General features: G+C 33.0%; 1 long non-coding RNA gene across 1 annotated transcript in view; it reads right to left on the reverse strand.

The window, feature by feature from the left end:
- The window catches only part of LOC102006132, a 42,956-nt gene extending 19,852 nt beyond the window's left edge, over positions 1-23,104 (reverse strand). Inside the window, exon 1 of the long non-coding RNA XR_260655.1 lies at positions 22,921-23,104. This is a non-coding gene — a long non-coding RNA (uncharacterized LOC102006132). The remainder of the gene's footprint in view (positions 1-22,920) is intronic.
- Positions 23,105-23,917: the final 813 nt, after the last annotated feature.

The raw sequence follows: 23,917 nt of genomic DNA on the forward strand, positions 1-23,917 counted from the left end.
TGTTAATTTGCTGCAGTAAACATTGGAGTACAGCTACCTCTATAACACATTGACTTTAACTCTTTTGGTTTATACTCTGGAGTGTTATCACGGAATCAAATGACATTTCCATTTTCAATTTTTGGATGGTATTTTTTATCGTGGCTCTACTAATTTACATTCTGCAAACTACAGCATTGACCTTTTTGCTCAGGACTGCTATTCCAAGTCATTTGTACTTCTATATGAATTTTAAGATTGCTTTTTCTAGTTTTCTGAAGAACATCATTTGTATTTTGCTGGAGATTCTATTGAATCTATAGATTGCTTTGAGGATATGACCATTTTAAAGTTATATCTCTTCCAGTCCATGAATATCAGAGATCTCTCTTCTATTGTCTTCTTTAGTTTCTTTGTTCAGTATTCTGCAACTTTCATTGAAGAGGTCTTTAACCTGTTGGTTAGATTTATTCCCAGATATTTTACTTTATTTTTTGAAACTACTGTGAATGGGATTGATTTCCTAACTTCTTTTTCCATGAGTTTGTTGTTGTATATAGAAAAACTGTTCATTTTTGTATGTTGTTTTAACATCCTGCTCATTTCCATAATTTGTTTATCAGATTTAAGTCTTCTATTGGAGTCTTTACTGTCTGATAAGTATAGAATCTTATTGTTTGCAAATAGAGATAATTTTATTTCTTCCTTTCCTATTTTTATATCATATTTTTTTCTGTGGTTTAATAGTTTCGGTTAAAATTTCAAGGAATATAGTGAATGGAATTATAAAAGTGGACATCCTGGTCTTCCTGATTTATTTATTTGTTTGTTTATTTATCTTTCCTGATTTTAGAGTATTATCAGTTTTTCCCTTATTCAGTATAATATTAGATATGAGTTTGATATATATATAGATCTTTTAATATGTTGATATAAAATTGTTCTATACCTGAGTTTTTCAGTGCTTTTGTTATAAATAGATATTGAAATTTATAAAGGCTTTCCATATATATCAATGTAATCATAATATGCTTGTCCTGGATTTTGCTTATGTGATATATAAAATTATTGATTTGTGTGTGTTGACCAAGACTAGCCTCCCTAGAATGAAACCAACTTGATCATGATGTATGAACTTTTTCATGTGTTGTTGAATTCAGTATTCAAATATTTTATTGAGATCTTGATATCTATGTTCATTAAGGATAACAGTCTATAGTTTTCTTTATTGTTGTTGTATCTTTGTCTGATTTTTGTATCAGAATGATACTAGCTTTTTTATTTTTAATTTTTTACTTTAAATATAAAAGAAACAAAATTTTAACTAACACACAGACATTTACACAATAACACAAAACAGTGCAAGTGACACATATTTTCATAGAAGGTGACAGGAAATTAACAATGATGGCTGTATTACATATTGATATGTTCAAATTGTTTACTCAGATAAACAAATATAGACATGTAAGATTACTCAAATAATTAAACATTAACTATTTCTTTCAATAAAGTAATAGAAATCACTAGTACAACTATGTTAGCTATTCTGTGTACACATATATACACAAGTTTTACTTCTTTCTTTCTTTTCTCTTTTCTATTATCCCAGTTGTTCGTTCCTTTGAGCAATTTCTTTCCCTTTCATATCTACTGTACCTTTTAGATTTTATACACTCTTTTGAGTTCTTACACTACCCAGACAATATAGTGTTTACAAATGTGGGATCTGATTTATTTTACTTATAAGTGTGATCTCTACTTGTGACCATTTACCTGTAAAACTCCTGAGTTTAACTTTCTTTATAGCTGGGTAATATTCCATTGTATAAAAATACGCAACTTTTTATCCATTCCTCAGTTGATGGGCATTTGGGTTGCTGTCATGATTTAGATATTACAAATTTTGCTGCTATAAGCATGGGTGCACATTTATTACTGTGATATGATGTTTTCAGTTCTTCTGGAAAAATACCCCAAAGGGGAATAGCTGGGTTGAATGGTACCTCTAGTCCTAGTTTTCTGAGGAATCTCCAAACTGATTTCCACAGTGGTTTAACCAGTCTACACTCCCACCAACAGTGGAGAAGGTTCCTTTTTCCCCACACCCCCTCCAGCACTGGTTATTGGTTCACTTCTTGATGCCAGCCATTCTTTCTGGGATGAGATGCAACGTCACTGTTACTTTAATTTGCATTTCTTGAATGATTAGTGATGTAATCTACTGGAAGAGAAAGCAGGTAAAAATCTTGAAGACATGGGGATAGGCAGACAGTTCATGAACAAAAAGCAAACTGCACAAGAAATACTTCAAAGTATCAACAACTGGGATCTCATCTTATTGAAAAGTTTTTTGCACATCTAAAGAAATCACCAGCAGAGTAAAAAGAAAACACACAAATTTGGAAAAAAATTTAGCTAACTGTCCCTCAGACAAAGGACTTCTATCTAGAACACATAAAAAATTTTAAAAAATCAACCTCCCCCAAATTCAAAGACCCAATCCAAACATGTTCATCTGAGATGAATACATACTTCTCAGATAATGAAATACAAATGGTAAATAAATACATAACACTGGCTTTATACATCACGTTTGGAAGCATTTTTTCTATTAAAATTTCACGGACTATTTTGAGGGGCATTAGTATTAGTTCTTTTCTAAAAAACCAGTGAGTCCTTCCAGTCCTGTGCTTTTCTTTATTGGGAGCTGTTTCATTACTGTTTCAATTTCATTGCTCACTTTTGATGTATTTAAATTTCTTATACTGATTCCCCTGGCTCAATTTTGGTAGGACTTCTGCATAGAGAATTTGGTCTACTTTGTGTAGATTTTCCAACTCATTATGTAGATTTTCCAATTCACTGGATTACAAGTTTTCAAAATATGTCCAAATTATCCTGTGGATTTCAGTGGTTACTGTTTAAATGCCATTCTTTTCTCTAATTTTATTAAACTGGGTCTTTTCTCTCTGTGAGTTAGTTTAGCCAAAATTTTTTCAATCTAGTTTACTTTTTCCAAGTAATAATTCTTTATTTCACTGATATTTTACCATTGCCTTAGTCTCTATTTCAGGATTTCCAGCATTGCTCTTCAATATTTCTTTTATTTTACAGATTTTTATTTGGGTTTAGTTTGTTCTTGGTTTCTAGGACTTTAAAATGCATCTTTATGGTACTTCTTTTTTTTTTTATTTTTTTGGAACCATAACATGCATCTGTATATTATTTCATTTCATGTTCTCCTCAAAATTTCTTAATTAGTCATACATGGTAATTCAACAACCTTGTTTATAAGTCCTGGAAATTATGTCCTCTGATTGATCTAGTCTTGCTAAAGATTTCCATGAATTTTTTCTTATTTTTTTTGAACTTAGTTCTAAGATTTCTATTATTTTCTTTTTCAAAGTCTCTTTTTCCTATTAAATATTTCATGCCTATCCTGTATTATGTTCAATAATTTGTTCAGGTGTTTTTCTGTATTCTCACAGAATTCATTAATCTTTAAAATATTCTTTTGAATTATCTTTTTGGCATTTTATCCACTTCAGTATCTTCAGAGTCAGTAGCTAGGGAATTGTGTACTTCTGAAGGAGGCATGTTTTCTCTGTCTTTTCCAATAGATTGTCATTATATTTTGAGCTTTGTATATCTATTGGGTTGAATATCTCTTTCATTTTTATATAACAATATTTTAGGGAGTAACCTTCTCATGATGATGTGTCTTTGTATTTCCATTTACTATAAAATGTTGAATTATGTTTCTATGTAGATTTAAGAACATAGTTTATTTGTTAGTTCTTTGGTGGTGATTAATATTTAAGCCCCACATTCCACATAAGTTTCATAACAAAGGATTTTGCTAGTAGATCAAGCAACTTTATTGCAGACTGCTGGTATATATGGGGTATGCTGTCTGTACTACTCTTGTAGTCTCATCAGTAATTCACATTCTGAGATGGTGAAGGAGTAATCCATGTTGAGGCGTCACATAATCACAGTGTCCACAGACTTTCAGTTCTTTCTGTAAGACCACAGGATGGGATCTTCAGGCTATGTGTAGTTATGGATGCTTGGGTTCTGGGTATTGCCTGGGGTGTACTTTCTCCTTTATTCTTTAAGTTATTTCCAAAAGTTCTAGAAAGACTACACAGGGTGTGAAGCCAGATGTGCTGTCTCTTAGGTGGGCTGGGATATAGCTCAGTGACACAGTATGTATCCAATTTATTCATTGTTGTGCCTATTCTACAGTACCATATAGAAAGGGGGAGATAAATAATGCTAAAAATAACAAATAGAAGAGAAGTAGATAATAATAAAGAGAAAACTATTTTTAAAGTTCTTTTCTTCATATATATATATTTCTTCATAAGATATATACATATCTGTATATATCAATCACTACATACCAGTTACTGAATATATCAAATTCTTAATGAAAAATAAAAGAAATTTTCTCCACTCAGGTGGTTGAACATGCATACAAATGGATCTTCACTGTCTATAATGATCTGTGGTTCCTTCAGTAACTTCTTTGCCTATGTACACTTTAAGGAAAGCTAGGACCAGGAATACTACCTCCTCCTCCTTTTGTGTTGTTCTTGAGACTTCCAGCTGAAAGATGTGGGAGCAGAGTTGATTATAGTGATTCTCAAGCTTCCCTGCTCTCCAGGACAAATAGCACAGGCTGGGAAGTTTCACCTTGAGATTACTTTGAATAGATGAGTTTGACATGCTCCAAGGATTGGGCTGATGCTGAGCATATTTTAGTCTCTGGTGCCCTGTATGAAGCCTACTTAGAGATGAGAGAGCTAGCTGATCTAGGTGGAGGAGGCACAAAAGATCCTGTGTAACCCACAACTCATGCCTGGTGCTTTGAGAGGTCATGTACCCATGATCAGTGTCGTTTTCTCTGTCTCATAATTCTGCTAAACTGGCAACCAAAGTTACCAGAATATATATATATATATATATATATATATATATATATATATTTACATATTATTATAAAGTATATCATATGACATATTATATTGCATATAATATTATATATTATATGACATTATATGATAATATATAATTTTTTTCCAGTTTTATAAAGAAAGAGCACTCCACCCCAATCTTTATCTCCATCCTAATTTCCACTATGTGCAGTCTTCACTTGGCTGGTTTCAATGAACATCTCCTGGGAGAACATGCTGAGATGCCTGTTAAATGCCCCAGGATAGCATAGAAATATTTGCTGTGTTTTCCAGGGAAGACAAAAATGTAAGGATTTATGCTTCCCAGAGCAATAAAGTTGGTGTGACCATCACACAATGGCTCCCTGCCTCCACACCATACTCACAAGTCAAAAAACATATAGTAAGCATTAGCTTACTATTTAACACTTCAATCAGCAAAATTCAGACTTCTTTTCTCTTCTGGATCTGTTTCTGTGCCAATTTTATACACCATATTTTTCTTTCTTTTCCTCCGTGTTTCCCTACCCATCCTCTGGTAAACTTCCTTTCCCTCAGTTGTGGTAACCATTATCACCAGTTTATCCAACTTTCTCACTCTCCTCATTATTGAAGTCAGTGCACTCCCTCTGTCACTCACCTCTGAGTAGCTGTTCTTTAGCTGTTTTGATTCTGGGCATTGGAGAAGTTTGAAAGTTCTAAATGTTTCTAATCTACCATCTTGGTTCTTCTTCTGAGCAATTCTTTTCATAAACATTAAGAAATTTTTTAAAAATTAAAGATTGTTTACTCTCTGATCTAGCCAGGAAGGTTTTAGAATAAGTGGAGAAAGGGACCACCAAGATATTCAATGATCAGTAAAATTCATCTTATTGACAGGAATTTGCCCATAAGGTCCATAGAGATGAGTCTATCCTTTCTAACTCTCATCGATGACAAAGAAGAGATTGTGTTATTTATTTACATTTTCATGAGGTTTTTCATTGAAAGAAAACAAATCCCACAAAAGTTAGTTTCAAAATGTCACCACACTTACCACTATCATATTGGAAAAACATAGTGTAGGTTTCAAAATCTGTGAAGAGTTCTTTCTTAAGAACATTTTAAACTTAAACAATCTTCTAGAAGTATACTTTACTTCATGATTTGAAAGTTCAGTTCTCTTTAGCACAGTGAAACATATGCTTAAACTGAACATTTCTAGCAACAGTGATATTCAGCATGTTCCTCTAATCAAAGAGGAAACACACAAAATGCAGGATGTTTTTCATGGCAGTGCTTTAATTCCATGCTTGTTATGAAGTCTGTGATATAAAATTACTGGAGATTGCTCACAAGCAGCAGAATGATTCATGCAAGTACCAAAAATATGTTAAAATATTTTCCTATCCATAATTTATTAGAAATACTTTTCTGAGTACACTGAAGTTATGAAATTAAGTAAACAATATCAGAGATGATGGTGATCTAATTGAAAGAAAAAATAGAAGTTTTCATTATTACTGCCTTTAGTGCTGTGGTCTAAGTTATTCACAATGTTATCTGTGGGATATTCTGGTACAAAAGTGGAAAGGGGTCTGCTGAGGTTAGTGGATCTTCTTTGCTACTATATTTGGTGGAACTATCTGTTCACATACTTTCACAGAACTCCCTTTACTTTGTAACGTTCAGTTATAGAGCTTATGTACTAATTAAGAGAAACTTTGTTCAAGAGTAAGATTGTTTTACTCAATATAACGTGGAGAACCAATGCCTTATGTGTCATGTTAAACTAAGAAAATTAGCTAAGCACAACTATAATCTGCATAGTTGAGAGCATGAGGTGGGAAGATTACATCACTACATGAATTTCATACAGGCCTGAGCAGTAGAGTGAGACTCCATCTCAAGAAAAACAAAACAAACAAACAAAATGCCCGGTAAAGTAATCTCAACTGCATTTACAAATGTCTTTATAAAACTAGTTTTATCAGTATACTTTTTTTGGAGTTCCATTATTTATTTTGCATTTTTTCCTGGAATTAGAATTAAATTGCATTTTTCCCTTTTTTTTTTTAATTTTTCCAAAAGAGGATCCTAAAGAAAAAGATGAGGCTGTATTTTGTATATTTGATTCCAAGAAAGACTGGTCAAGATATGAGCGCATAAATCAGGTTGAGAAAGGAAGTCAATAAACATTGACTAATAACTTCAGTTACTACTGGAGAAGTAAGCTCCTCCTTGGCATCTCCTACACTAGAAAATAATGTGCATTTCTGTGTTATGTTTTCACTCAATTGAACTTTTAAGAATTGAAATGAGTGCAGGCTTATTATTAGGAAAATTATTTCATTAAATTTTGCATTTATAAATTGTCAAAGTTAGGAAAATGATCCTCCTTCCATGGCGATATACACACATTTTGAAACAATGGTCTAGTGGCTGTTCATGATATAAATTTAATTGCTGGCTCTTCCGCCTAAATATTGCCATATGACAGATGAGCATAATGATTTATCCTGTTACTTTTTTCAAAATCTGTTAATCACTGGTTACTGTGCATAACTTGTTTAGACAGCAAGCCTTGGTCTGCTCTGTGATACCCGTGTCATTATTTTACAAAAATGGCTAACTGAAAGAGGGGATTGCAGAGTGTTAACATCAAGGTGAAATTACAATTCAACTCAATGCAGATTAAGTTAATAGAGAAGATACATGACATTGGACATATTACAACTGCTGTTGTCTGAGAAACTAGATGGTTTGCTACAGGAACCTGGTGAAAGGAATAAATGAAAAAGTGCTTGTAGAGCACACTGTAAAGATGCCAAAAAGAACTGATGTCAATAGAAGACTGTATATAAAATAATTCACGGGGCTACTTCATGATAGTCACAGCACAAATAATAAAATGTTAAAAACTAATCCAAAATTAGAAAGGTATAATAATTTGTCAGGCACAAAAAGATACTCACAGTGTATTTAAGTGAACAATAACAAGGCTACCACTCTTTAGTTTTAATAAGTTTTTTCTTAAATAACTTATTAATAAGTTTTATTTTTAATAAGTTTTTATTAAAAAAAGAAACGTGGGGGCTGGGGATTTAGCTCAGTGGCAAAAAGTGCCTGCCTGGCAAGTGCAAGGTCGTGAGTTCGGTTCCCAGTACCGGAGAAAAATCAAAAAAATAAATAAATAAATAAAAAATAAAAAAATAAAAAAGAAACGTTATAAGTGGTTCTAATATTATAAATCACATTGTAAAAATGAATATTTATGTTACTAATTTCTTGTTTTCTTAAAGTGTAACTGACAATGAGCATTAAATGTTGTAGAAAACAATTTTTGTATTATAAAATTATAATTTTTTTACAATAATAATTTAATAATAGTCAATTTTTCATATTGATAATAAAGGTCTCTACACAGTTTAAGACTTTGTAGTTATAGTTCATGGTTCCTTCTAATATATAGTAACATACAGCACTGCCTAGATAAACAGGTATGAATATATGTTTGATTTTGCTTACATACACATAGATAATAAATGTATGTAAAAATCATACAGAACTATTACATGGAAATGACTTTCAAATGCAAATCCCTCTTGCAATCAATTTTAAATGGTTTGGTATACATTGTTTCAATTTTTGTTTTCATCTAAATGAAATATATGAAAATATGACCAGATATATTGAATCTATTTTATTTCCCTTCAACTAATTAAAATCATAATACTAAATGAAATATACAAAATCAAATTGTACATTTTACTTAACATCTCATCATAAACATCCATACTTGCCATAACCTTCCTCATGATGATCAATATAGCAAATACATAGTCCTCCACACATAAATGCACTGGGAGAATTTTTTTATAGTTAGTAATGTAAAATGGAATCTTATATGCATATACATCTGTACATCTTACATCACTATAACAACAATGCTTCATGGAAATTATTAATCTAAGCATATAAATTACAAGTATATAAACATTATTTACTCATACATTTTCAACAAATTATTTATTAAAATTTAATAGTATCTCCTATTTAAAGGTATTAATTAAATTGTATGAATTTGTTAATTTTAAAATATATATTGATTGCTATCTTGCCATTACATCAAAAAAGTGTGGTTGTGTGAATATATATGCAGCCTACAAAGCAGTCTTAAAGTTATTGTAACTATTTTAAGTGTTGTTCTGCTATTTATAAATACAAACTAATTTTAAATTGTGAACATATATACATAAATATAAACTTTTTGAACTTAATCATTCATTATCAGAATTTATTTATTAGAATTTTTAAAAACTGTCCTTATATTCTGCCATACTTCTTATGAAATGAACACACTTCCTTTTTATTTTTAATTTTTAAAATCAATTGGTTTTTTGTTATTGAATTTGTTAACCTGATGCATAGGGTATCATTTAAATTTATGTTCATTTATTAGATTTGATTGATTATGATCAAGGTTAATTTTCATGTGTATCATCATCCTTATTTTTAATGAAGAATTCTTTGTATTTTTTGATAAAATTTGCTTATCATTTACCTAATTTGTTGTTTGTTATATTTAGCTTTAAATTATATCTTTTTGATCAAAAATGTACTTATCATATATCAATATCATTACAATTTTCAAGTAAAAGGCTTTATCTCACAAATATTTATTAAAAAGCAGCCATATGCTAATCTTGAATATAAGCATGAAGGTACCTTGCCTTGATATGGATTCACTTCATTTCTGTGTTGAAGGCTTAGCTGCCACACAATGGACCTGACACACAATAAACACTCAAAACTATTGTACTTTTTAGGTGGAGTAAAACACATATAGTTATATTTTGTAAAACTATTGTTAGGAACAAGTGGATCTGGAATGTTGATAATTCACGTTTTATTTTCTTAGTAGTGTTTGTATTAGGTTAGTCATTTTTCCTTAAGCACATTATGAAAAAAAATTGAGACTTTTCAACCTTGTTCATTTCACCATGAATCCTTCAAAAACAGAGCTTTCAGTCAGAGTTGTAGGCAAAGAAATATTTAATTTCTATCTATCTGTCTATCTATCTATCTATCCATCTATCATCTATCTACTTATAATCTATCATCTATCTGTCTGCCTATTTATCATCTATGTATCATCTATCTATCTATCATCTCTCTATCCTCTATCATCTATCTATCATCTGTCTCTCTATCTATCTAGATAGCCAGCAAATAGCTTTCATCATCTATTTCTGTCTTACATATTTTCTGGAATAAGAAATATTTATTATCTTTTGGTAAGGCGTTTAATTATTTATATTCAAAAATTATTTCACAGTATAAAGGAGAAAGGAATATTTATCTTACCATGTTTGATATCCTGCATGGTTAGCAACAGAACTAGAAATTTCATTGCAAAATACTTTTAAACAAATACATTCCAAATGTCTTTTCTCATTTGTGTTTAAGTTATATTGTTAAAAAAAAATGCGGTGATAATTATTCCCCTTGGCAGTCAGAAAAAAAGACTTGTTTTTAGTGAAAGAAGGAATATAACAATAATCTAATCTCTCACCTTGATAAAACTTTTATTCACTATTCTTTATTAAGTTTGTTTGTACCACTTTCACTAAGAGGGTTTTGCAGTGCTTTTGGTTTGGGCAAATGCTTGCTAATTCCCTAGCATCTACGGAAGTGCAAAATAACACTTCCAACCTTTAAGACCAAACACTTCAGTAAATACCACAGATGCCAAACTGCTCTAGCAGGTGCTAAATTGCTACTGGTGTATCACCTTGGGATATGATGAAGATAAATGGAACACTGCCTTTTTCCAGTATTCCCCAATTACTGGAACACCTGTGCTACACAACGTGGTGCTAATGCACCATAAACATCTTTGCAAAGCACAAAGGACCATGTAGCTTCACATTGCAACTTGCTTAGCGGGGTCTTAATTTAATGTAGGTTCGGCAAGTGTTTCACCTATCCTTGACACTGCTACCACACAGTACCATGTGAGCAGATGCTGACTTTTTTGTCTCTCTGTCCAGTTTTATTTCTTTCTCACCTCAAATTACTCATTCTGAAATTTCCTTCTATTCCTTCTTAGCTCATGGTGTTTTGCTGCAGGAATGTTCATGACCTCCTTTGAGTCAGATGAATTTTCTTCATCCATTTACTTGGACATCAGAGACCTATATCATTGTCGGCAATACTGGATGCTGCTATCACTATAGCTCCTATATCTTTGTGTTTGAGCAAATCATCTTTGGCATATATAAGCCCTTATGGGCAATACGGAGGATTTTTAGATGATGGAAATATATCAGATAGAAAGAGCTACAACCTTATTTGTGGTAGCTGTGAACCTGATAGCTTTTAATTCATAGATCAGTTTTACCATTTTTAACCATTAAAACACAAATAGTTTCATGTGTATTGTGTGTATGCTGTGTAGCAGAGCATTTATGATAACAACTTTGATAGTTATCACCAGTTTAACTTCTGCTGTTTATGCCACAGATTATTTTAAGAGCTTTATATTCAGGTATAACTCACATATCACAAAATGCAATATTTATAAATGTATAGTACAGTGTTTTGTGCATTGCAAGAAATATGGGACTGTTATGAGGCTCTAATTTTAGAACATGCTTGTCCTGAGAAGGAAGTTCCTGCCCCTCCTGTAGTCATTCTGATTTGCCTAAAGCCTATATCCTTCAGCACAAAGCAAATAAGATATAGCTCAACCTTAAAATGATGAAATTTAAAATATAGTTACTAGGCTGAGCTATCACTTCAGAGTTGAGAAGAATTTCATTTGTAGTATTCCATTTCTATCAGGATTAGAAGCAGTAGTGGGAGCAGCTAGAGAAATTCTGAAAAGCTGTATGTTTTATGTATGCCTCAGTCCAAAGTATTTTTATAGATTGAATTTGAATAGCTTTTACAGAGTTTGTAATATTTCTCAAAATAAATACAAAGGGACCTCTATCAATCAAAAGCACATCAAGATTCACCTGTACTATTATTTATGTTACTTGTTTATTTCTTTTGCCTTTTAAAATCCTTTTTTAAAAAAGCCTTTGTAGCTCTTCATTCAAAAGTGAAGTTGAATACATTCACACAGTAGCTTCCAATGCTGTTAAAATCTAAATACTTTATTTCTTAGAATCAAATTGCAATGACAGCATCCAAGATAAATTGATGATACAGTCCCCAAATCTACAGTGTTACTAAAACCTCAATTTAACCCTCCTCAGGATGAACTTCAATCCACAGGCATTTATGAAACAGACCACGATCCATAGAATAATGGGAAGCAATCATTTTTGTATTATTTGAAAACACTTCATTATTGAGCTGCACCTGAAATGTGCACCGTGAACTCACAACTTGGAACAAATAATGCTGAAATAAGAATTTTACTACTAAAAGATTTTTTCATATATTCATGAAAAACATAAAATTCTGTAGAGTTGTCATGAGAGTTTAAATGAAATTTAGTTTTAATATGGTATTATTGATGCTTGCTTGAAGGCAAAGACTATCTTCCTTAGAAAACAAGTAATAACCTCAATGTCATTTCAAGTGTAAAACACTAGATAAATAACATATCTTAGAGTCCATTTCTCTCTTCTATTAATTTACTCAATAAATGTTTATAGCAAGGCCTATGTTCACATTTTAGCAGCTAATCTGTTATACCAAACTGCTCGTCTCTAGTCTACTTTAAGAAATGAAATATGAACCAAGTCAGTTTGTACAAAGGTGTAGGAACACACAAGCAAGTCAGTGTGAGCTAAATTGTTACAGCAGAACTGACCAAACTGTCCCATATTTTATCATCACAGTGCTGCATTTTTTTCTTAAAGAAATGTTCATTAGTGAATGAATTTTAATAGTTTGATCATATTTGAGAATGACATGAGTCAAAATAACCACCCTTGAATGTTAAACATACTCAACTAAAAAAGGTAATGAAGTGCAAAGAGGTAGAAGATTCAATTCTAATCTGGGAAGTCTGCCCAAGTTTCCAATAAATGAATAATGGAAATGTTTGCATAATAATAATCAATCCTTCTGATAATGAGTTTGCTGTCAGTATATAATCATGTTGAGTAATTAAATTCCAAAGAATTCAGTTGCTAAGTCAGGCATATGCTTTGAATTATCACCATAGCAGGAACCTCTCCCAGGTGTCTGCCTTGAGCCACTGCCTGGGTCAGGTTATAAGAGTTCTTACATTAATTGCTACAACTTCTTTCTGCAGAGGCTTTTGCTCATTAGATCAAATTATTAGCCAATGCTTGTTATAAGAAGACAGTGAGGAATGAAGCAGATAGTCTAATAGTTTGGCCATGTATTCCATGCTGCCAATTCATAGATCCCTGCCATTTCTCAGGATGAAATACTTTCCTCTTGCAATCATCCTGTTTCTCCTTTTGTTAGACAAACCCTCACAGAATAGTGTTTCATTCTTTCTTTCCCTCCTTTTCTCTCTCTCCTCCCCATTGGCTTGATACTTTCTCTCTGTCTCTCTCTTTCTCTCTCTCTCTTTCTCTTTCTCTGTCTCTCCACCACTACCAAAACCACAGTTTCCTCTCTTTGGAATTTAGTACATGCTCTTGGACTCTCACTCCAGAATCTCCCCGAAATTATCTAAGCAAAATGTATTTCTAGGCAAAATGGATCCCACTCAAAGACAAATGCTCTAGAGACTTTCAAGAATTAATATTAATATTTACCTTTATACTACTTTACTATAAACCTGCAAAAGCATCAGATTGACATAAATGTAGCTTTCCAACAAACCTCAGTTCCAGTCACTATCCTGCAGTATATTAAATATAAGACTTGACAAGTTATTTCAAGGACTCAGTTTTGTTACATGCTTTATTGATAAATATCATAGCATCACTCATATAATCATTCTGAGAATTAAGAGTTATAAATGAAGAGATTACCTGATACATGGTTTGAAACAAAGTCAACACTCAGGAATCTAATAATTTATTTAATCATTTGTAGATATTTATCTAAATTAGGACCATGAAAGTAGCCCATAGGAAATGTAATCAAAATTTATTGGGTATTCTTATTTTTCAATGGGTACTTGAGGATATTTGCTAATTTGAAATCATCATGAAACATATTACAACTGTGGTCCCTAGTTTTTCCCAGAAAACCACTTATTAATTTTTTCATACTTGATTGTACTTTAACATACCTGGCCTTTGAAGAAAAGAAAAAATAAACAGGCTTATTGTGTGAAATATTTGGCAACTGGTTTTTCTTTGTCATCTTGTGGAGATGTACATGTTAGAAAAATTTTGGACTGATAGGAAATTCTATATTTTAATTTGTTATTTTTCAGTAGATTTATAGATTTATCAAAACTTATCAAAATTGGGGTAATTTACTATATGTAAATTAAACCCCCAAAAGTTGGATTTAAAAAATTACTCCATGCAAAAATGCTTTCAGTGATAACATTCTTTAAACTATAAGAATATTATGCAGACTTTCTCCCAAAGAAAATTTGATATAGAAATATTCTCCAAGTTATTCTTTAATGAGAGCATAGTCTGTAAAACAAAACCTCAGCAAAGTTATATGAAAAGAAATTTATAAAGACATATCACTCATAAACATAGATGTTAAAAGCTCTAAAAAGTGAATAAATCAAATTTGCTAAGAATAAATGTCATTATGTAAAGATATTGCTTGCATATGTTCATATTTCTATGCATACATATAATTATAATTCATTATGGAAAAAGATTTTATTCTAGAAGTGTAAGTAGAAATTTAGAAAGTTCAAGACTATCTCAGCATTTTAAGAAAAAATAGATATAGTGTCATACAAAAAGATTTAAAAGAACATAGATAAAATACAATATGTTCACTATAAATTCCTAGCCAATGATATATACAATGGAACTATCTAAATCTAGTGAGTATCTAAAAAGAATTTATAGGAAATACTTTGCTTAATAATGAAATACTGAAAACATCACATTAATGTCTCCAAAAAGAACACTATGCCTCATAATGCCCTCTTGTTCCACATTACACCGATCAGTCTATGAACTAAAATAATAGGAGTAAAAATAAATAAGAAGGTTAAAATTTAGAAATAAGGATATAAAACTTTCATTTACTTATATATGATGAAAATATGTATGCCAGTAGTTATGGACTACAAAATGCATTTTAGTAAATATAAGAAGTATACAAAGTCAGGAAGGAAAGATAATATATCCATATATTTTGTCAAAAAACAGAATATAAAATGTAATAAGTGGAATAACCTCAAAAACATGACCTCCTTGACTAAATTTTTAAACATATTTCAAAACCTCTATTTTGAAGATATATGAAGTAAATTTAAAATTAAATAGATTATTTTAATTTTCAGTATGTTTTGAAATTCTTTGTTATGTTCACACCTACTTATTTGAATTTTTAAAGTAATTTTAGATTTTAAATTGCAGTTTCAAATTGCTTACTGATACAATTATCAAACACAATACGTTTTTGTATATTAAACTTGTATCTGTATTTTAGCCTTATTAGGATATTCTATGAACGTAGTCCTCACTCACAAGAACAGAGATTTTTATTTCTTTTGAAATTGTGTCTGTGTTATGGTTGTGTCCACATGTCCCCCCAAATCCTCATGTAGTCATGGGGCAGGCTTTTAGAGTTTTGATTCATGGTTGTGAGTGCTACACTTCCCTGGGGCAGACACCTTGCATATGTAAGGGAGAGGAAAAAGCAGCTTGCCGCCATTTCTTCATTATGCTCTTGTTCTGCTGCTTTCCACCTCCATGAATGGTTGTCCTCTGCCATGTGCCACTCTGCCTTGGATCCAGCTGAGTATGAACTGAAACCTCCACAAATTGTGAGCTAAATAAACCTTCCCTTCCTTCATTTTGGGCGTCAGGTATTTTGTCTCAGCAATGAGAGAAAAATAACTAAGACAGAATTAGGTACCATGAGTGATGCCGTTACTGTGACTATACCTGACATTTGGTTCAAGAGCCCTTGGCAATGGCTTGTGGGAAGTATTTGGAAAAGATCGGAGATGTTGCCATAAAAAATAAAGCTGGACTGCCTTCAGCTCTTCTCAATGGGAGATTCTGGTCAGAACACAGAAGACCAGAAGGCTGGTGGAAATTTTGCCGGTAAAGACTGGGTTCAGGAGGTTTTTAATGAAAAGAAGGACTGCATTGGGTACTGGACTCCAGATGATGTGTGTTATGGCTTGGCAGAAAGTTTGTCTGCATTTTGCTGATGTCCAGAGACTTTGAGACTAGGGGTGGCAGAGAACTGATGAAACTGGCAAAAGAAATTTCAAGGCATTCGAATGTTGGGGCAAAGCCATGGCTGTTGTTGGGGGTTTTTAGCCAGATTTATATTGAGAATCAAGAGCAAAGAGACCACCAGGATGATTTAAAATATTGTGAGTTTGGCCAGAAAGAAAGAAGCTTCAGTAAAGCTCTGGCCTGCAAAGATAAGGCTGAGATATTCATTGCTGAGAAAGAACAAGACAATGGAAAAGATGGCCTGAGGGCATCACAAGCACCAAGTCTCCACCCTTTGCAGCCTAAAAACTGCAAAAATGAGAGATTTTGCTTTGAGAAGAAAGCCTCAGAGCTCCGTGTTCCAGAATGGTGGCGGCAGAGAGAATCTGTTCCTCAGAACTGGATTCAGAGTGCCCAGTGATCCTGGCACTTGACCCCTATAGCCAAGAGAGAGGAAAGCTTTGGTACTGCTCCAGGTGACAGCAGACATTGACATCAGTCACATGGCACTGGTTTTAGGTGCATACAAAATGCAAGTGTTCTGAGGTTAAAATGGCTTCCACCTTGATTTCAGAAGAAGGTCTGGGAGGCCAGGCAGTGTGCCCCTGATAGGGCAATGTGAAGTTGTGAGTGTGAAGTAAAAGTGTACTAGAGACCTCAGAAGTTTGGAAAAACCAGGAACGAGGATTGTCCGAGGAAGGCTGCAAGGAGGAAGAAGTGGGCCCAAAAGAGAAGCCCTGCAAGCTATAACCAGTGAAAGTGCCATAGGGGTGGACTCATGCAAGCCCTTTGGTGCTCACAATGTGCCACAGATTGCTTCAGATGCTGGACTTGGAACGACAGGACATAATGTTAGTCCTGCTAGATTTTGGACTTGCTTTGTTCCTGATGCTCTGCATCCCCCTCTTTGTACCTTTTGGAATGGTAATGTTTATTTTGTGCCATTGAATGTTGGAAGTGTTTAATTTTTCATTTGTACAAGGACTCATAGATAAGAGTTTGCCTTACATCTTGGAGGAGACGTTGGACTTGGACTTTTCAGCAGTGCTGAACCTATTAGGACTTTGGCAACTCTTGCAGATAGATTAAATGCTGTTTATATAAAGGGATGTGCATGAGTTTTTTGGGGGGAAGGGGTGGAATGTTATGGTTTGTGTCTGGGTGTCCCCCCAAAGAGAGATGCAGTCATGGGGCAGGATTTTAGAGTTTTCATTGACTGAATGTGAATGTATATATAAGAGAAAGAGGCTTGCTCTTCCTTAGGTTCCTCCATTTTGTTCTTGTTGCTTTTGCTGTTTTCAGCTGCCATGAACATTTGCCCTCTGCCATGTGCCACTCTGCTTTGGAGCCTGCCAAGTATTGACTGAAGCCTGCACAAACTGTAAGTTAAATAAACCTTTCCTTCCTTAATTTTGGGTGTCAGGTATTTTATGTTAGCAATGAGAGAAGAGTAACCAAGGCAGTCTGTTTTACCTTTTATAGAACAATGTTGAGGTCCGGGGGAATAGCTCAGTGGCACAAGTGCCTGCGTGAGAAGCAAAAGGTCCTGAGTTTGATCCTTGGTACCAAAAAAAAAAAAAAAAAAAAAAAAGTTGAGTAGATGGCAAAAGTGGTCATCAAACAGGGGCAAAAAAATGAATATAGGTACACAGAGTAACATAGATAATTTTTCAAAAATTATAATTTTAGTCAAAAATACAAGAGTATATGCTGTATGATTCTATTTATAAAAATTCAGAAATAGAAAAAAGAAACTATTGTGCCATAAGCTACAGTTTTGACACCTTGGAGAAGTAGTGATACAGGAAAATAAAAATTCCCAACCTGAATATCTGGACTAGTTCGTGTTCTGTAAAATTGAAGAGTGAATTTTAGGAACAATAGAGGTTAAGAGCAGAATATATTTATTGAGGGAGAGAAAGCTTCTGTCCAAGAGAGAGACAGCAAGGGGCCCGAGTTGGTTGCCAAGGTCCTTGCCCTTCCCAGGGACTTTATAGAGCAAAACCCTGAGGTGAGGCAGGTCCAAGATAGGGGGAAAATGGGAAATTGCAAGGTGGGCATGAGGTGGGACAAAACTAATCACTCAATAAGATTACAAGTAAAATTGAGTAAACTGGGATCAAATGGGGAAGCGGGTCAGTAGCAAGTGGGCATGAATACAGAACAGGGGCTTTTCCTGTAGGGGGTTGGGCTAGTGACTCTTTCTGGCTTTTTGAAGGTGGTTGCTCCCTATTTAGAATATCAATCCTTGATGTTCACACCTAGGGAGGTATGTGGGTGCATTTGTTTAGTCCTTTTGTCTTGAGGTCTGGCCCACAGGTATCTTATCTTGTCTTTCATGTTGGCTCCTTCAAGGGCCTGGCCCTGTCTCACTGCCTATACTATTTCTAACTCAGCTGCCTATAAAGGTAGGATGGCTAATGTCCAGGCCTAGAAAATTAACTTTTGAGGGTATTTTTATCTTAATATTCCTTCTCACAGTTTAATTTTTCTAAAATTTTACTGTCAGTAAAAACTGTTATAAAATATTTAGACATAGCTTTAAAATAAATATTTGCTAACAGCATCTCTGCAACATCTTTTGTCTAACACTTTGGTTTACACATATTATTATAAAATACAGCAGAATAATAATCCTTTTATAATGTTGGCATCCTCATGAGTGAGACAGATGGTAAATAAAGTACATAGCAGTATGTAAATAATATAGTATGCTGAAAGTTAAATAAGTTATCTGACATCACAGTTATTATGTCTCACCCACTACCACAAATATCATTTAACAGGGCATTTACCTTAGATGCCTTTGAATCTACTCGGGTGAATAAGATGGCTCAGTTAAGTTTCTTCCTGTGTGTGAGTAACATGGAGAGAGCTGATTTGGATAGATTCAGTTGGGATTGGCTTCAGTTTGAAAATCTGGCCACCTTTGCTCTCTAATGTCATGTAGGGAATACACACATCTCAGGAATATATCCTTATGATGGTATTTCCAACAACCAGAGATAAGTCCCCATTTGAAAAAAAAAAAAAAAAAAGAAATCTTTTACTTTGATTCCACTTGCTACTATATAGTGATCAAAGCATATTTATGGCCTCAAATATGTACTTTTTCTGAAATATTTCTCATCTATCCAAGAGTAATGTCAAGGGCAGGTGGAGTGGAATTAGAATTATATAAATGTTAATTTAATCTACCACCATTTATAAATGTTTCCAAGAAACAAGACAAAGTGAATAGGATAGAAATGTAAGGCACTGGGAGTGGAAATATTGGAACTTTAAACCATAGGATCACAGCAAGGACTGTGAGAAGGATCAGTGCAGGAATTAAGTAAGCCACGTGCTAAAACCAGTACTCCAAGGTTGTTTGGCATAGTATTTGGAGAAAAGTATAAGACAGAAAGTTCACCAAATTTCTTAGATACTGAATAATAGTAGAATTTTTCTTTTTATGTGGGATGAAACTGTAGTGGTTTAGAGGAGAACTACATGAAGAACAGACTATTGGAAACTGTATCTACAATCTGTCTTGTACAGAGTGAAAGAAATGTTTAAATTGTGTAATTTGAATTTGCTTATTCAACACGCGGTTTCACAATCTTCAGCTCTCTAACCTCTATCCATTGTTTTGGATGATTCTCTCATTTCTGTGCATCAGTTCATTACGTTTATTTCTGGCTGACTTTATGATTGTAATTGCAGGAAAAACTTTTCCCTTCTAATTCAACTATGAACTTAGGAAAGCATTAAATTTATATTATAACAAATTTGTTCTTTCCATATAATTTAATTTATGGTACTTAATTCGGTGTTCTATAATTTTCTATGTTTACTTTTTGAATGTCATTATTTCCTTTACCTTTGGTTTTAAACACACATTTAAACATTTGGGATACTGCTGCACTCATGAACATACCTATGCATTTATTTTGGTGAATTTCGTTTGCATCATGATATTTTCTTTCCTAATATTTTTAAACTTCTTGTCATGCACAGTTTACCTAGCAACTTGTTCTTTCTTCTCTCCTTGGTTCCATCTTATTTCCCTCAGTATGTCCTGTTCAACTACGCTTATATTAACAATTTATAATTTCAGGCTCCAGGAGAGTTAATATTTTTTGTTCCTAAGACTGAGAAAACCATGAACATCTTCTTCCCTGTTTTCTTTTTAATTTACTATATTCTGGCTACACATGGACAGCATGGTGAACACATCCATTATGACATTATCAGGAAACCATGAGGAAAAAAAGTTCCATAAATTCTCTCAGTTTTGGAGGATACTATAGATTGTTTCTTACAGATCTGAAGACCTTATTTCCATTGACTGCCCCTGATTTTGGCATATTGATTTAACTGTAAGATCTTTAATCTACAAACTTTTTTAGGTTATTTGTTTCAGTTGTAGATGTGAAGATTATTATTTTAATTTTTTGAGCATTTTAAATAAAAATATTGAATATTCCTTTTTATAGAAAAGGTTTATATTTTTCACTGCATTAATTAACCTGAACCTAAAATCTTAGAATCCTGATACCAACCATTTTCTTTCTTGTAAAATAAGAGAGAATATATATTACAGTAAAATTTATCTGAGTATGATCATCTCTCCTTACAACATATTAACGGGTGTTTTAGGATAAAATTACATGTAAATAAATATATTGGAAGATGATAACAAAGATGTCTATTATAGAAAGCTTCCTTATTTTTAAATGATGATATCAAAGTATTGTCAGATAGATAATTTAAATAATCAAATTGAATAAAAGGAGCTTTTTAAATTATAAGTACTTGGATCCTCAGGGTGAAATCCTTAGTTTGCTATGTCTTGTCTTAAGTGTCTGTAAAATGGAAGTATCAGTTGCTTAATGCATTTCTGAACTAATATTAGTATCCCGTAGGGAATTTATGAAAATACCTTGACGTGCTTGTATTCATTGAAAATAAATTCAACACATTATAATTTTTATTCATTAGAAGTGCATATAACTCAAAGTTATAACAGCTTTTCCTTTTGAAAGGATTATTATAGGTATTCAAGTTTTTGTTTTTGAAGTAACTATTCTCAAGTATTTTGACATGAATCTAATATTCAGTATGAATGTGTATTCTTAGAATATGTAAACCAAAGTATTTTCACAATTTTATATAAACTTATTGAGTTCCATATTGGACTAAATGCAACTTTTATTGACCAAACTTAATGTGCAGTTTAATGGAAATTTGCAGAAGAAAATGTATATGCTTATTACCATTTTTAAAAAGTGTTTATTATGTATTATTATTCAAGCATTCTAAATCATCCTTTTCACCACAAAAAAACTAATAAAATATAATTATGTACAAAGTTTTTGTATTGAATATTCTATTTACACTTCATGTTCAAATCTTCAAGTATTTTTTCCTCCATAATTTAAAGAAAATGTGTACTGAATCTGATTACATCCGCCATTTACTTTCTTTGAAATTTGTCAGTGTTTGTCTTCTTTTATATATTGTACATAAAAAGGTACAGGTTAATCTAAAAAAATAGTTTATTGTCTAAAGTTGTATTTTGGCTTTTTATGTTTCTTGATAGCCATAATCTTTGTCATTTAAAGTAACTAAAGTAAAGTAACAGGGCTGGGGATTTAGCTCAGCGCCACAGTGCCTGCCTGGCAAGTGCAAGGTCGTGATTTTGATTCCCAGTACCGGAAAAAAAACAAAAAGAAAATAAAAGATAAAGAAAAAAAGAAAAAAAAGAAAGCCAACAAACTGAACCTCAGTCTGAGAATTATAAATTATAAAAAAAAACTAATAAAGATCAAAGTAAAAGAAATTGTACATTTAAAAATAAAAAGGATCAGTGAAGCAAAGAGTTGGTTGTTTGAACAGATTTAAAAAGTAACAAATCCTTATCTAAGGTAACAAAACAGAAAATAATCAAATAAATGAAATTAGAGATGAAAAAGAAAATATTATGACTGATACTACACTAATTCAAAGATCCGTTAAGTAATACTTTGAAAAATTATATGCCAATTACCTGGAAAATCTAGAAATAATGGAAGAATATTTAGGTGTAAATGATCTATGAAACTGAACCAAGAGGATATGAAAACATACATAAATCAAAAATAGTAAAAATTCTTGCAAAAGGTGGCTTCACTGTTAAATTTTATTAAATATTTAAATGAGAACCAATGCCAATGCTCCTCCAGGTATTCCATAAAATAGAAAGGAAAGGAACACTTCCAAAGTCACTCTATAAAGCCAGCATTACTCTTCTACCCAAACCTGACAAGGGCACAATAATATAGACAGAAAGTGCGAAAGCAAGCAAGCAAGCAAGCAAGCAAACAAGAAAGAAAGAAAGAAAGAAAGAAAGAAAGAAAGAAAGAAAAGGAAAGAAAGAAAAAAAAAGAGGAAAATGCACCTCAGCATCTGTGATGAAGATACATTCAAAATCATCAACAAAATACTTTCAAATTCAATTCAATTGTATATTAAAATCATGCATTGTGATAAATTTGTTTTAATTATAAGAATGCAACAAAAATCGATAAATATAATAATGCATGTAAATAAATTCAAACATAAAAATCACATGACCTTTTCAATAGGTGCACCAGAAACAGTTTATATTTTCCAGCATTCCTGTCGTGGTAAAACCCTGAAAAAGCTTAGGCGCGGAAGGAGCTTACCTCATTGTTAGGTAAATGGTGAAAACAAGTAAAGGACACAGCCAGCCTGTATTTGGGGGTTCCCAGCAGGACTGCGTTGAGTAACTCCAAAAAGAGTCCGAGTGCAGTTTATAGAGCTGGATCTTTAATGGATAGGACAAGGAGGCTAGTAGGATGGACTTAGAAGAGGTAACCCAAAGGGAGCAGTGTGAGACTGGGGCAGTAAGAATGGCTGATACGTGGCTCTAGCAATGGGCACTGTGACGTACTAAATGGGGCAGGTGTGTCAAGTTCTACCCATTGTTCCTGGGCTCAGGCAGGGGCCCAGAGTATATCAAGTGGCTGGAGATAAATGGGAGTGAGACTTATCACTCATCATAAAAAAGGCTGTATATGACAAACATGTAGCCAACATCATACTGAATGGGAGAAAACTGAAATCATTTCCTTTAAAATGAAAAATAAAGCCAGAGTATATTCTCTCAAACTTTCTATTTAATAGTGTACAGATATTTTAGCCAGAGCAATTAGGCAAGATAAAAAAAATATTAAAGGCTACAGAAGCAAGAAATGGGTAAGACAGGGGCTGGGGATTTAGCTCAGCGGCAAAGCACCTGCCTGGCAAGCGCAAGGTCGTGAGTTCAGTTCCCGGTACCGGAGAAAAACCAAAAAAAAAAAAAAAAACAAAAAAAAAAGGACTTTCTGTTAGGGGCTGGGGATTTAGCTCATCGGCAAAAGTGCCTGCCTGGCAAGTGCAAGGTCGTGAGTTCGGTTCCTGGTACCGGAGAAAAACCAAAAAAAAAAAAAAAAAAGAAATGGGTAAGACAAATTGTTTCTATTTGCATATAGTCATTTTTCCAACCACTGGGACAAAGTCCCCAACACTCACAGTTTAAGTAAGAGGTTTATCTTAGCTCAGAGTTTACAATGGGTTCAGTCCATGATGGCTAGCTGGCTCCAAAGCAGAAATGATAAGGTGCAAGAGCATGGTGGAGGTGACTGCTTACCTCATGGCACC

Source organism: Chinchilla lanigera, unplaced genomic scaffold, assembly GCF_000276665.1.
Source record: "Chinchilla lanigera isolate Chin_1 unplaced genomic scaffold, ChiLan1.0 scaffold00018, whole genome shotgun sequence".
In the NCBI taxonomy this organism is placed as follows: domain Eukaryota; kingdom Metazoa; phylum Chordata; class Mammalia; order Rodentia; family Chinchillidae; genus Chinchilla; species Chinchilla lanigera.